Source organism: Acinonyx jubatus, chromosome X (genome assembly GCF_027475565.1).
Source record: "Acinonyx jubatus isolate Ajub_Pintada_27869175 chromosome X, VMU_Ajub_asm_v1.0, whole genome shotgun sequence".
Classification (NCBI taxonomy): domain Eukaryota; kingdom Metazoa; phylum Chordata; class Mammalia; order Carnivora; family Felidae; genus Acinonyx; species Acinonyx jubatus.
The window spans coordinates 11,327,471-11,340,219 of NC_069389.1; positions in this window are offsets into that span (position 1 = coordinate 11,327,471).

Sequence of the window (12,749 nt, forward strand, 5' to 3'; positions counted from 1 at the left end):
TAATTTATGCGAGTGCTATCCCATCTTATTCACTAGCTCTGGCCCCCTCTTGAGAGGGTTACACAGGATGTGTTTGGTAGAATCTGCAAGCTCATCCAATCTGGTACCCCCATTTTGCAGATCAGAAGACAGGGTCAGGAAGCTAAACCAACCTTACCCAGTCTAATTGACTGGTTTGAATTCACAGATGTCCCACATGTGAAAGAAAATAGGTGACAAACACAATGACAATTGTGTTAGGCTCCGAATGGCAGGCATTGGGACAGTATGTCTCTATCCCAGTTGGCTTTCTTTTTCAGTGCACATGTGTATTCAAACGCTTGTAAACCAACTTAAGGGAAAGTATGTAACCAGTATCTTCAACATTTGTTCAACCAGAAACACTCAAGATATATTCTTATGACACATTAATGCACAAGGGCAATGGTCCAGTAATTGTGTACTTTTGGAAACAAAGCTGTAGTGAAAAACAATTCACTTTTTAAACTCTCTTTTCTTTCAGAATAATCCATTCATTTCAGTTAAATTAAATAAGCTTCCTTGGACATAAATATACTCTCTCAAGGTAGCTACATCGAAAAGGTTAAAACTGTAAGAAAGGGGGAAAATCCTTTTCTTACAGAAACTTACATCACAATTCCCAGCATTTGTATTGTCCAATTTGCTTTGGATCAAACTCCAGTACATTGAATTCTATCATTCCAGAAAGTCCTCTGCACATTTTCAGGTCATTCTACAGTGTGTGTGTGTGTGTAGAAAAATCTAATTTTTGGAAGTCATCTAAAACTGTCTTGCACAGACTTGCTATTGACTCAGAAATTCAGACTTGAGTTCACTCTATGTATGTCTTCTTTGCAAGAAACCTCCAAAGTCCTAATAGCATACCTGTCCCCTTTTGCTGGATCTGGGACAATCAAAGAAGTGAATCATTTATTGTTTCCACTCTAATACATCCTCTATCTTTTCTATACCATGCCCTCACTCTAATACTAGCCTACAGATTCATTCAGTACAATTACTATTTGCCATTAAATTTGCCCAGAATTGCCTACTAATAAGGCAAATGTGCTTGAGCAACTTTGAGCCAAACACCAAATCACTGTTCTCTGTCGTAAACTAAATGTCAAAAATGTGTTTTGGGTACTTTGCCAATATCCTAACTCTATGACTCAAGCTATTTCCTTCTAAGGGACTGGAGAGGGATGCGGTTATTATTAGGAGCAATAACAATAGTATTAAAAATAGTCTAACAAAATTTAACTGTTTTTTAATGTGGCTGAAGTAAAAGTTGCTAAAAGGGAAGGTAAAAGGAAACTGATATAAAAAGCAAAACTTCCTTTCAAATTCAGTATTCACTACTCTGGGATACTTGAACCCCTTAAGATCTTTGTCATTAAAGGTGGAGGTTTGGGGCGCCTGGGTGGCTCAGTTGGTTAAGCGTCCGACTTCAGCTCGGGTCACGATCTCGCAATTTGTGAGTTCGAGCCCTGCGTCGGGCTCTGTGCTGACAGCTCAGAGCCTGGAGCCTGTTTCAGATTCTGTGTCTCCCTCTCTCTTTGCCCCTCCCCTGCTCATACTCTCTCTCTCTCTGTCTCAAAAATAAATAAAAACATTACAAAAAATATTTAAAGGTGGAGGTTCATCTTATAGAGGAGTTCTATCCAAAGTCAGTGCTTAGAGTAAAATTGACTATACTCAGAATTTCCCCTGAAAATTGATTAGAAAGTTGCCACGATAGAGATGGACATAGTAACTCCTACCTTGGTGAGTCCAGACCTTCATTTTAATACCAGATAATGTATTTAGGACAGTAAATATATGTATCGTGTCTTCAAAACTAGAATCACCATCAACAAGATTCTCTTAAGAGGCACAAGAGAAATGAGAAAAAATGAGAAAAAAAAGCATTCTCATCTCCCATTCTACATACATTAAGTCAAATAGACCCTCTCAATTCTAAAACTTGACGCAATATACATGAGGTGGTTCACATAGTTGAGGCCAAAATCCAAACTCAAATCTGTTCAGGAAGGCTCCTCACCACATCTCCGCTTCCATCTTGTTCCTGTTATCTCACTCCATTTTAATGTCTATTTCCATCACTCCAGAAAAACAGTACTTGGCTCAAACTCCAACGATGACCTCCTGTCTCTTCATCCAATGGACCTGCTTCAGTTTGACTCTGAAGTGAATTCTTACAGCAGCATTTGGCTACACCAACTGTCAGGTTTTTCTTCTCCCACTGGCACTCTTTAATGTCCTTTACTGACTTACCTTCCTCCACAAAGTCTATAAGATGTTAATATTAGAACAGGGCTCCCTTGGGGCACCTGGGTGACTCAGTCGGTTAAGCCTCTGACTCTTGCTTTTGGCTCAGGTCATGAGCTCATGGTTTGTGAGTTCGAGCCCCACACTGGGCTTTACACTGACAGTGCAGAGCCTGCTTGGAATTCTCTCTCTCTCCCTCTCCCTCTGCCCCTCCCCTGCTTGATCTCTCTCTCTCTCTCTCTCTCTCTCTCTCTCTATCTCTCAATAAAAAAAAATTTTTTTAAATAAAGAACTGGGCTCCCTTTTCTTTCTCCCCATAAGTGGTCTCCTCAATACCCAGAGCTGTAATTAGTATTGGTAAGCCGTTAACCCTTGGACATTCTAGCTAGGCCTCCTGTTCGAAGTCTAGAACAGGATATGTATCTACCATTAACTTGGCAGTTCCAAATGTCCATCACAAAATGTCAAAAACAACTCATGATCTTTCCCCAAGACCTGCTCCTCAGTCTGGATCTCAATGAATGGCACTACCCTCCATTCAGTTATACCAGCTAAAAACCTGACCTTCACCCTTGAACCCACAGGGGCCATCCACTCTCCACTTCTCTCCCTCTCCACTGCAACATCCATCCTATCATACAACTCCCCAGATGAAAATCCTTAAGTGGTTTCTATGGCTCTTAGCCCATAATTACATTTCCTAACTTGGCTTACCAAATCCTGGAAGATCTGGCTCTTGGCCTGCCTTCTCAGCCTCACTTTCCCCACTCTTTTTCCCTCTTTATGGTCTGATCCTGTATGAACCAGACTAATGCCATTTTGGACAAATCCACCATGACGACCACCCTGACCTGAAGCCTTCTAGAGCACAACCCCATTTCCACATTCTTTCCTTTACTTAACCACATCCTTAAGTACACCCTCGGGATAATGTCCTCGCTCTGTCTTAGAGCTATGACTCTGACACATACATATTCTCAAACATTCTCCTGTGTGGTCTCCTAGCACCTACTTCCCAGACTCTAGGGCTACAAAAGGAGGTCTTATGGGAGGTGATGTTATGGGATCTACTAGTCTTGCTGCCACCCAAGACATGCTTCTATCTGTAAATCCTCTTAGTAAACCATTTCTGTCAAGCTGGACTTATCAGCCTTTTTCTTCAGTGTTATGGCTTTTTCAGCCTTTGGAGGTGTTTGGTATATACCTCCCTTTCGTGGAATGGGTCCCATCTCTGCCTGGAATTCTCTATCCCAACCTCCCCCTCCTTCCCCTGCTTACCTCCTCACTGTGACTCTCACTCAGTTCATCGTTTGCTGAGAAAAAGTATCTCTTTGCCCAGTCTTGTTACTTTTATTCAATATAGCATTGGAAGTCCTAGCCAGAAAAAGAAAGAAATAAAAGCAAAAAAAAAAAAAAAAAAAAAAAAAAAAAAGAAAAGAAAAAAGAAAAAAAAAAGTAAAAGGTATCCAAATTGGAAACGAAGAAGTACAACCGTTGCTATTTGTAGACATGACATTATGTCTATATATATGACATGATATTATATATAGAAAACCCGAGAGACTTCACCAAAAAACTGTTAGAACTAATCAACAAATTCAGTAAAGTTGCAGGATGCAAAATCAACATACAAAATCTGTTGCATTTTTATACACTAATAGTGAACTATCAGAAAGAGAAATGAGAACAATTACAAGTGCATCAAAAAAATACCTAGGAATAAACATAACCAAGGAAGAGAAAAACCTGCACACTGATAAGACATTAATGAAAAAAATTGAAGACACAAATAAGTGGAAAGTATGCTGTGCTCATCATTTGGAAGAATTAATTTTGCTGAGATGCTGCTACTACTCAAAGCAATCTACAGAATCAGTGCAATCCCTATCAAAATTCCAATGGAATTTTTCATAGAATAAACAATCCTAAAATTTATATGGAACAACAAAACAACCCTACTAGCCAAACCAGTCTTGAGAAAGAAGAACAGAGATGGAGGCACCATGCTTCCTGATTTCAAACTATATTAACAAAGCTAATCAAGTCAGTATGGTATTGGTATAAAAACAGACACATAGATCAATTAAACGGAACAGATAGCCCAGAAATAAATACACACATATATCAATTAATTTACAACAAAACAGCCAAGATTTAAAAAATGGGAAAGAACAGTCTCTTTAATTAATGGTGCTGGGAATGCTAGACAGCCACATGCAGAAGAACGAAACTAAATAACTCTCTTAGGCCATATACACAAATTAACTAAAAATGGATTAATGACTTGATTATAAGACTTGAAACCATAAAACTCCTACAAGAAAACATAGGCAGTAAGCTCTTTGACATTGGTCTTGGCAATGATTTTTCTTTCGGATTTGACACCAAAGGTAAAAATAAACACATGGGACTACCTCGAACTAAAAAGCTTCTGCACAGCAAAGGAGCCCATCAACAAAAGAAAAGGCAACCTACAGAAAGGAAGAAACATTTGCAAATCACTTCTCTGATAAGGGGCTAGTATCTGAAATATGTGAAGAACTCATACAACTCAAGAGCAAAGAAAAAAACCCATGAGATTAAAAAATGTACAGAAGATCTGCATAGACATTTTTTCAAAGAAGATATACAGATATCCAACAGGTACGTAAAAAGAAGTTCAACAGCACTGATCATCAGGTAAATGCAAATCAAAACCACAAGGAGATATCACCTCACACCTGTCAGAATGGCGATTATCAAGAAGACAAGAAGACATAAGAAGTGTTGGTGAGGATGTGGAAATAAGGCAACCCTTGTCCACTGCTGGTAGAAATGTAAATTAGTGCAGTCACTATGGAAGACAGTATGGAGGCTCCTCAAAAAAATTAAAAATAGAATTACCATATGGTCCAGCAATTCCACCTCTGTGTATTTATCTGAAGAAAACAAAAACACTAATTTGGGAAGATACACGCACCCCTTTGTTCACTGCAGCATTATTTGCAATAGGCAAGACATGGAAACAACCTAAATGTTCATCAACAGATGAATGGATCAAGAAGATATGGTGTGTATAGAATGGAGTATTATTCAGCTGTAACAAAAAGAAAGAAATCTTGCCATTTATGACAACATGGAGGGACCTTAAGACCATTACGCTAAACAAAATAAATCAGACAGAGAAAGACAAATACCGTATGATCTCACTTATGTGTGGAATCTAAAAACAGAAGAATCAAAAACAACAAAAGAAAAAGTGATCTCATAGATACAGAGCACAAATTGGTGGTTGCCAGGGTTGGAGGGTAAGGGGGTAGGCAGAATGAATAAAGGGGTTTAGAAGGTACAAATTTCCAGTTATAAAATAAATGTCATGAGGAAATAATATACAGCATAGCGACTACAGTTAATAACACTGTACTGCATATTGGAAAGTTGCTAAGAGAGGAAATTTAAAAGTTCTTATCATAAGAAAAAATCATAACTGTGTGATAATAAACATTTACTAGACTTACTGTAGTGATCGTTTTGCCATATACACAAATATCAAATCACTATGTTGTACACCTAAAACTTACATAACGTTTTATGTCAGTTGCACCTCCATAAAAAGGAAAAGGGATCTCTCATTCCAAGGATGTGATCAGGTTCCATTAGAAATTCCCAGGACACCACCACATTTCTTCATGGCACATATTACAGCTTATATTTAGATACTCGTGTGATGCTTATTAATCCATTTCTCCCCATTACACTATAAACTTCACAAGGGAAGCTATGGTAGTCACCAATGATTCTCCAGCACGTAACTGCCACATGCGTGCAGCCTACCAGGTGAAGGAATGAATTACTTCCTGGGATTTAAAAAATAGACTATTCTGAAGTTCTAGGGTAGCCTTTCCCTCCCTTGTTTCTAGATACCCCCCCACCGGCCCCCCGCCATGTACATCAACGAATTAACACTGACCAAACACAGCTTTAGGGTAAAGCATATAACCCGATACTATAGGGAAAATGTGAAGTAAAATAGACAGTGACCGTTTTCAAAGAACCTAGAATAGCTGGTCTACAGCTCTGGTGGAAATTCTAAGTCAGTAGGCCATTTTCTCTTCAAGCCTCACAAAGACATTCCTTCTGTCATCAGTCATGGACAGAAGAGCCGGATAGTGTTTGGGCTCACCCAAATGTTGAATAAGCACGGAGCTTGCCTCAGCTTTTCTTACCCTATTCACATCACAGCTCCATCAATACTGCGCCACAACAGTTCTAAAGTACTGTCTCCTATGTCTGCAAGCCTGCATTTCCCCAAGGAGATACCCTAGAACACTAATTCCATCATTTACTCTGGGCCAAACGGTTTCCATTGTCATATAATTTTGAGAAACACAGTGTTAAGCAAAATTAAAGTGTTCCCCCATAGAATCTCTCAGAACCATTAGTGTACTAATGCGCATGACCAATCTCTGAGAATATTATGTTTTTCCCAAATGTTTAAAACCATGGAATCCTCTTTTCAAGCGATATAATTTGGGACTAAGTGTCCTGAAAACACACTTGGAAACCCGGTGTTGAGAGTTTGAACATACACTGAAGGGATCCTGTATGCCTGTAAGCCCAGCCTGCAGTAGAAATTTAAGCTGAAACCAAAGGTGAGGTTTCAAAGTTAAAATGTCAGGGCACCTGGGGAGCTCAGTCAGTTAAGCGTCTGACTCTTGATTTCAGCCCAGGTCATGATCTCACAGTTCATGAGATTGAGCCTTGTGGCGGGCTCCATCTCAAGGGTCATGATCCAGCCCACTTGGGTTTCTCTCTCTCCCTTTCTCTCTGCCCCTCCCCTGCACATGCACACACACACACACACACACACACACACACACACACACTCTCTCTCTCTCTCTCTCTCTCTCAAAATAATTTTTAAAAAGTTAAAAAGCCATGACACTTGCAAATAAAGGAGGGGATATGTACTGATTCAGCTCAGTATAGCTCTTTATACCCTCACTTTCTAACTTCCATTTGTAAAATTAATTTAATTCAATATGGCAGAGTGTATAAGTAAAAGCTACCTTCAATCTCAGAGACCTTTCTTTGGGGTTGCATTTCCACACTCTTTTTTAGTTCTTTCAGCTAAGTTTTTATTTTACTCATGGCCAGATTGCATAGGTCAGACTCTCCCTTCCCTCTTATCCCTGTCTGGACCAATATTTGTCTGTTATCTTTCTGTAGACCAGTTACATATGTGAAACGTGTTTGCAACTCAGAGGGCAGCTCATGAGAGCCTGCCAACTCTCTGTTCAGCTGGATTTTAGCCAACCCACACACAGCTTTGGGCCTAGCTCATGACCCATAGGCAGTCATCACCTCCAGGAAACACATCGGCCTTTGTGGGCTTTCCTTCACTAAGAGTAAATCCAAGAAGATCTCAAGGGCATTAGGAGAATCCTAATTTAGGGGGCTCCATTATAGACATTGCATGTAAGTATGTTTAAAATTAATGGCATTTTCTAAGTCTTGGCAGACTTGGACATAACTGCATATAATCCTTTTCGTCTCTGCCTGCTTCTCTCTCTGTGTTAATGGCATTGCCTTTTTGAGTGTTCTTTTCCATCTTAATGTTTCTTGGAAGACAGAAATTCCGCTGAGGATCTCACTTCGTGCCAGTAGTATTTTCTTCTTCACTTACATCTTTGAATTTCAATGGTGCTGGTAATGGTCTTTGGCTACTTGTACCTATTAACCCTTCCATTTCATGGCTTAAAATCAATATATATTTTTGTTAAAGATTCCCAAGGGAGAGAGAGCGAAAGGTGACTCTGTGAGCTACCTCCATATAAATGCATTTTGTTTACCCCCAGCACATCTTGCTATACCTACTGAATCTAATATTTGGACTCGATTATAGGTGAAATTTCCACATTCCTGTTCTTGCCCACAGGCTTCATTATTCAGCAGTGTGTTTTCCTGCCCTCCAGTAAACAGCATGCATCATAGTATTAGACTATTTACTAGGCAGTCTCTAAACAAACATGGCTTGAATCAAATGTACTGAAAGCTCAAAGTTTTATGGTTTCAGAAAGGTACGAGGGACAGAAATCTGCTTTGTTGCCCCATAGCACTAAGCTTAGAAAAGCCAAATGATTATGATGGAGATACAGAGGCGCCAAAAAAAAAAAAAAAAAAAAATCACCTCTGAAGTAGAGCCTGGTAACCTTAGAGATAAATCAATAAGGAGTCCTTGGACCTGTTCAAAGAGTATGTTCAAAGGAATCAGGAATCTGATGAAAAAGGAGCCAAAATCTGGTTAGGAAAGGCTGGAGCAGGGCCAAAGATTCTGCATTTCAAACAACCTAGGCCATGCTGCTGCTGCAATGCCCAGACCACACTTTGGCCAACCAGGCTTTCTAGAAGTGTTAGAAAAGACCATCTCAAGTCCCACCCCAGATCTGCCTCATCAGAAGTTGCATGTGGACAAGATCCCAGGTCTCCAGGTGGTTCACATGCACATTCAAGTTTGAAAAGCACTCCTATCTTTTATTCCAAAGTCCTTTTTCCTAAGGGCCCTCCTATTTTGTTTGACTACTCATCAACCCCTTGGCTCCAACAGTTGTGACCAGAAGCTATATGCTCTGTTTATTTTGTTAGCTAAATATTTTGTGGGCATTTATGTTATGTATGGATATCCTTTAAAGTGAATTAAACATTTATTGAGTGTTCTCTAGATGCTCAGGGAATCACAGCTTTGAGGTGGGGTAGCCCCGGCCCAGATTCAACATATGAGGCATCACTTACAGAAATGGAGATATTTTTGTCATGAAACTTCATTTTCTACTTTGATAACTTAAAAGATGACATGGGGGTGCCTGGGTGGCTCAGTCGGTTGAGCGTCCGACTTCGGCTCAGGTCATCATCTCACGATTCGTGAGTTCGAGCCCCATGTCAGGCTCTGTGCTGACAGCTCAGAGCCTGGAGCCTGCTTTGGATTCTGTGTCTCCCTCTCTCTCAAAAATAAATAAAACATAAAAAAAATTTTTTTAAAAAGATAACACGGACATTTCCCAGCTGGTCATGTGCCGGAAATCCATAAACTCCAGGTGCATTTACCATGAGTAATCCTACATGAAACTGGTATATCCTGACAAAAACATTCCACAGGTAAGGACTCCCCATTAGCAAGTACCATCAAGGATTCCAACTAGCCAATCTCTAAGATTTGCTCAGGTCATTTCTCCTTCATGTGTCCCCAGGGTGGGCAAAGCTGGATTGCAGATCAGCTGCTGAGTCTTTTCTTCCCACTTGCATAGACGTGTCATGCTGGGAGCTGGCTGATGAAGTGTTCTATTAGCATGTGGGCTTCTCAGAGTTGAAATGACAGAGGAGACAAATTTCTAAATGGCCTATGTGGAAAATAACTGACCCTATTCTAACAAAACTCATCCTGGAAATGTGGCATCTGAAGCAGGGGAGGCACTCAATAAATATTTGTTACATAAATGAAAAAGCAAATATGCCTCAGGGCAAACAGCTTCAAGCACTAACCATAATACATCCCTGCATGGGGCTTGAGGACAGTAGTGGTTAACCCATTTCCATACTGGCATCTTGCACAGTCAAAAATGCAGGGTGTGCCCTAACCTGTATTTGGCAGAGTTCAGTTGTTAGAACTGCTGGTGTGATCGCTAGTAATAAATGGCTCTATGTTTATTCTCATTTCAAAAATCACTTTGATATTTAGGTTTGCAAAACTAATTCAGATGTTTAATGCTCCACTGAGAATTAATGGATTCACTTAATGTTCAAAACCCATTAGCACAAGAGAGCTTATTCTGGGGACCAATTATTCAACATCCTGAGGCTCTCCAGAGCACATATAAAAGACACTTCAACAGGTGCTGTTTGCAACTTTCTATCACAGTAGGATGGTCCTTGGAAGCAGAAACTACTACCCAGACTCTCTCCTGGTAATCATTCCTATTAAGTGAGTATGTTTCATTTAGGTGGTAAGTAAATGGATTTTGCTTTGCTGGATCTGTGACATCACTCTGTTTCTTGTTTATCTCCTTTAAATAAACCATAACTCTAATAACTGGTTTTCTTCTATTTTCTTTTTTTTATGTTTATTTTTGAGAGAGAGAGAGACAGAGACAGAGCGTGAGTGAGGGAGGGGCAGAGAGAGAGAGAGAGAGAGAGAGAGGGAGACACAGAATCTGAAGCAGGCTCCAGGCTCTGAGCTGTCAGCACAGAGCCTGACGTGGGGCTCGAACTCACGAATTGCAAGATCATGACCTGAGTTGAAGTCGGATGCTTAACCGACTGAGCCACCCAGGCGCCCCTGTTTTCTTCTATTTTCTAATAAAAAAAGGATTCCTGAAACTAGGGCTAACTACCAAGTATTCCCAGCATGGGTAAAAAGGGCAGGGCTTATAGATTATGATAGGCCCAAAGAAATGTCATCAGAAAGCAGATGGGAAAGTAGAGTTGTTGTGTGTAGTGTAACAACTTTGCCTGCCACTCATGAAGTGAGAATAGAAGGGCAAGTTTACATCTACAAACAGGCTCTACAAATAGCCACTGGACAAAAGCAGCAACTCTCAGTCTTTGCTGCCAACACAAAGATTAGATTTCCTCTTCTCAAATGACAAAAGTGCTGGGTTGGACGGGAAAGGGCTTTTGGCTCAAAAAGCCCTTTGAGTAGACAGTGGGATGTGGAGAATATTATGTCAGAGATTCAGCTCTTCAGCTTAGGAAATATGGGACCTGTGAAATTCACACTTGGCTGCAAATCCAGGCACCTCTCACAAATACTCAGAATGGTTTTCAACTGTTAAAAAGAAGACAACAGAACCAAAATGGAGTTGCTTATGCTAAGTCCCACATCACCAAACTAAGACTGAATTACAATTCTGGCTCTTGCAGAAATGGAATCTTAAACCAGGCATTCAGGAATCACCTGATCAGCACTAGTTAGGTAATCTTCCTGATAGACACCTCTGTCATCCCCCATCCCCTGAAGGAAAGTAAACTTGCAAGAACCAACTCACTTTTTTGTCTAGTCTAAACTTTCTCGTTCCTACTCCTGTCACCTGACCTTTACTGCCCACCTGCTTATACTCACTGATCTTTGTCCTACATTTTTCCTTAAACTTCTCTTTATAGGTTATCTCTTAACTCAGGCAAATGGAAATCAAAACCACCCATCAAACCAATAGTGACTGCCCTGACAAGATCTCCAGCCGGCCCAGACAACCCAGACCAGTTTGAGCATGACCCCCAACTCGTAACCACACAGATGGACCATGGAGCGACCTCTAGAGTAACTGACAATTACCTCTACCCCATTATAATATTAAAATCTCCATCCAAGGAGGAGTACAATCCTCATTTACATAACAGCCTCATGCCCCCCTCTACATCTGATGAAAAGAATCTTCTGTTTAAATATTCATCCTAACCCTAAATAAAAGGAACCCAGCCGTCATTGCTCAAGTAGTTACGGCTTTGGAAGTTATCCCCCACGATCTCCTTATTTGTTACAAATAAAGCTAGCTTTTTGCCACAAGTCTACCTGGTCCATCTGTGACTCACCAAGGAGCCTGCTCACATTGGTCTGGTTAGAAATTTGGCGACCCAGATAGGACTACTGTCCTTCTGAAGTTTTGCTCCCTGGTTCCCTGGTTTTCAGAGGATAGAGCAGTGGGCAGCAACAACTCACCTAGGCTAACCTGTTCAAGCTACTGGGGGCAGGGGCAGATTCCTTGTAGGGACTCTCCCTTCTTGATGCTTGTGACTGCCAGCCTGGTGTTCTGTCCTCACCTGAAATCCAGTGGCCACTCTGATTCCTTTCATTAAGAAGGATTTCTGTTGGGATAAGTCATGCCAGGTCTGTGACATGGCTTTTAGAAATAAAACTACGGTGGTCTCATAAAGTCTAGGCAAGCCAGAATAACAGTCAGAATACTCTGGGGGATTGAACAATTGATTAGAGACAAAGCAGTCATCCCCAGGTGACAGAAGATCATAGAATCCAGCTCTTCAGAGGCTTGGATGCTCCAACCTAGCGAAATGGGAGTGGTCTAACAGAGATTAGTCTAGGGTCTGGGTGATTGAAGGAAATCTCAGTCCCACCTTGTTGTTTGGTCTGTTTATTGTTGTTCCCTGTTTAAATCTCCACCCTGGCTGCTTGGCCCTTATGTACCTCCTCCTTCCCTCACAACCCTGGACAATGGACGCAGCAGCAATTTGGGTCACTGGAAGCATGCAGTGGGAACGGGCAAGAGTTCTATGTAATTGGTTAAAAGACAAGTGGTTGTAAAAAATTGGGTATTCTAAAACTGAGAAAGATAAAAACTAACCCAAATGTTTTTCAAGTTCACAGGATCTGGGATAATCTTTGGTAAATTAAAACAGACATGTCTTTGGAAGTCATCAACATCAAATGTAATAGTAAACTTTCATTCTACCTCAATTTATTAGTTACATTCACAGTGTATCTACTGCAATTT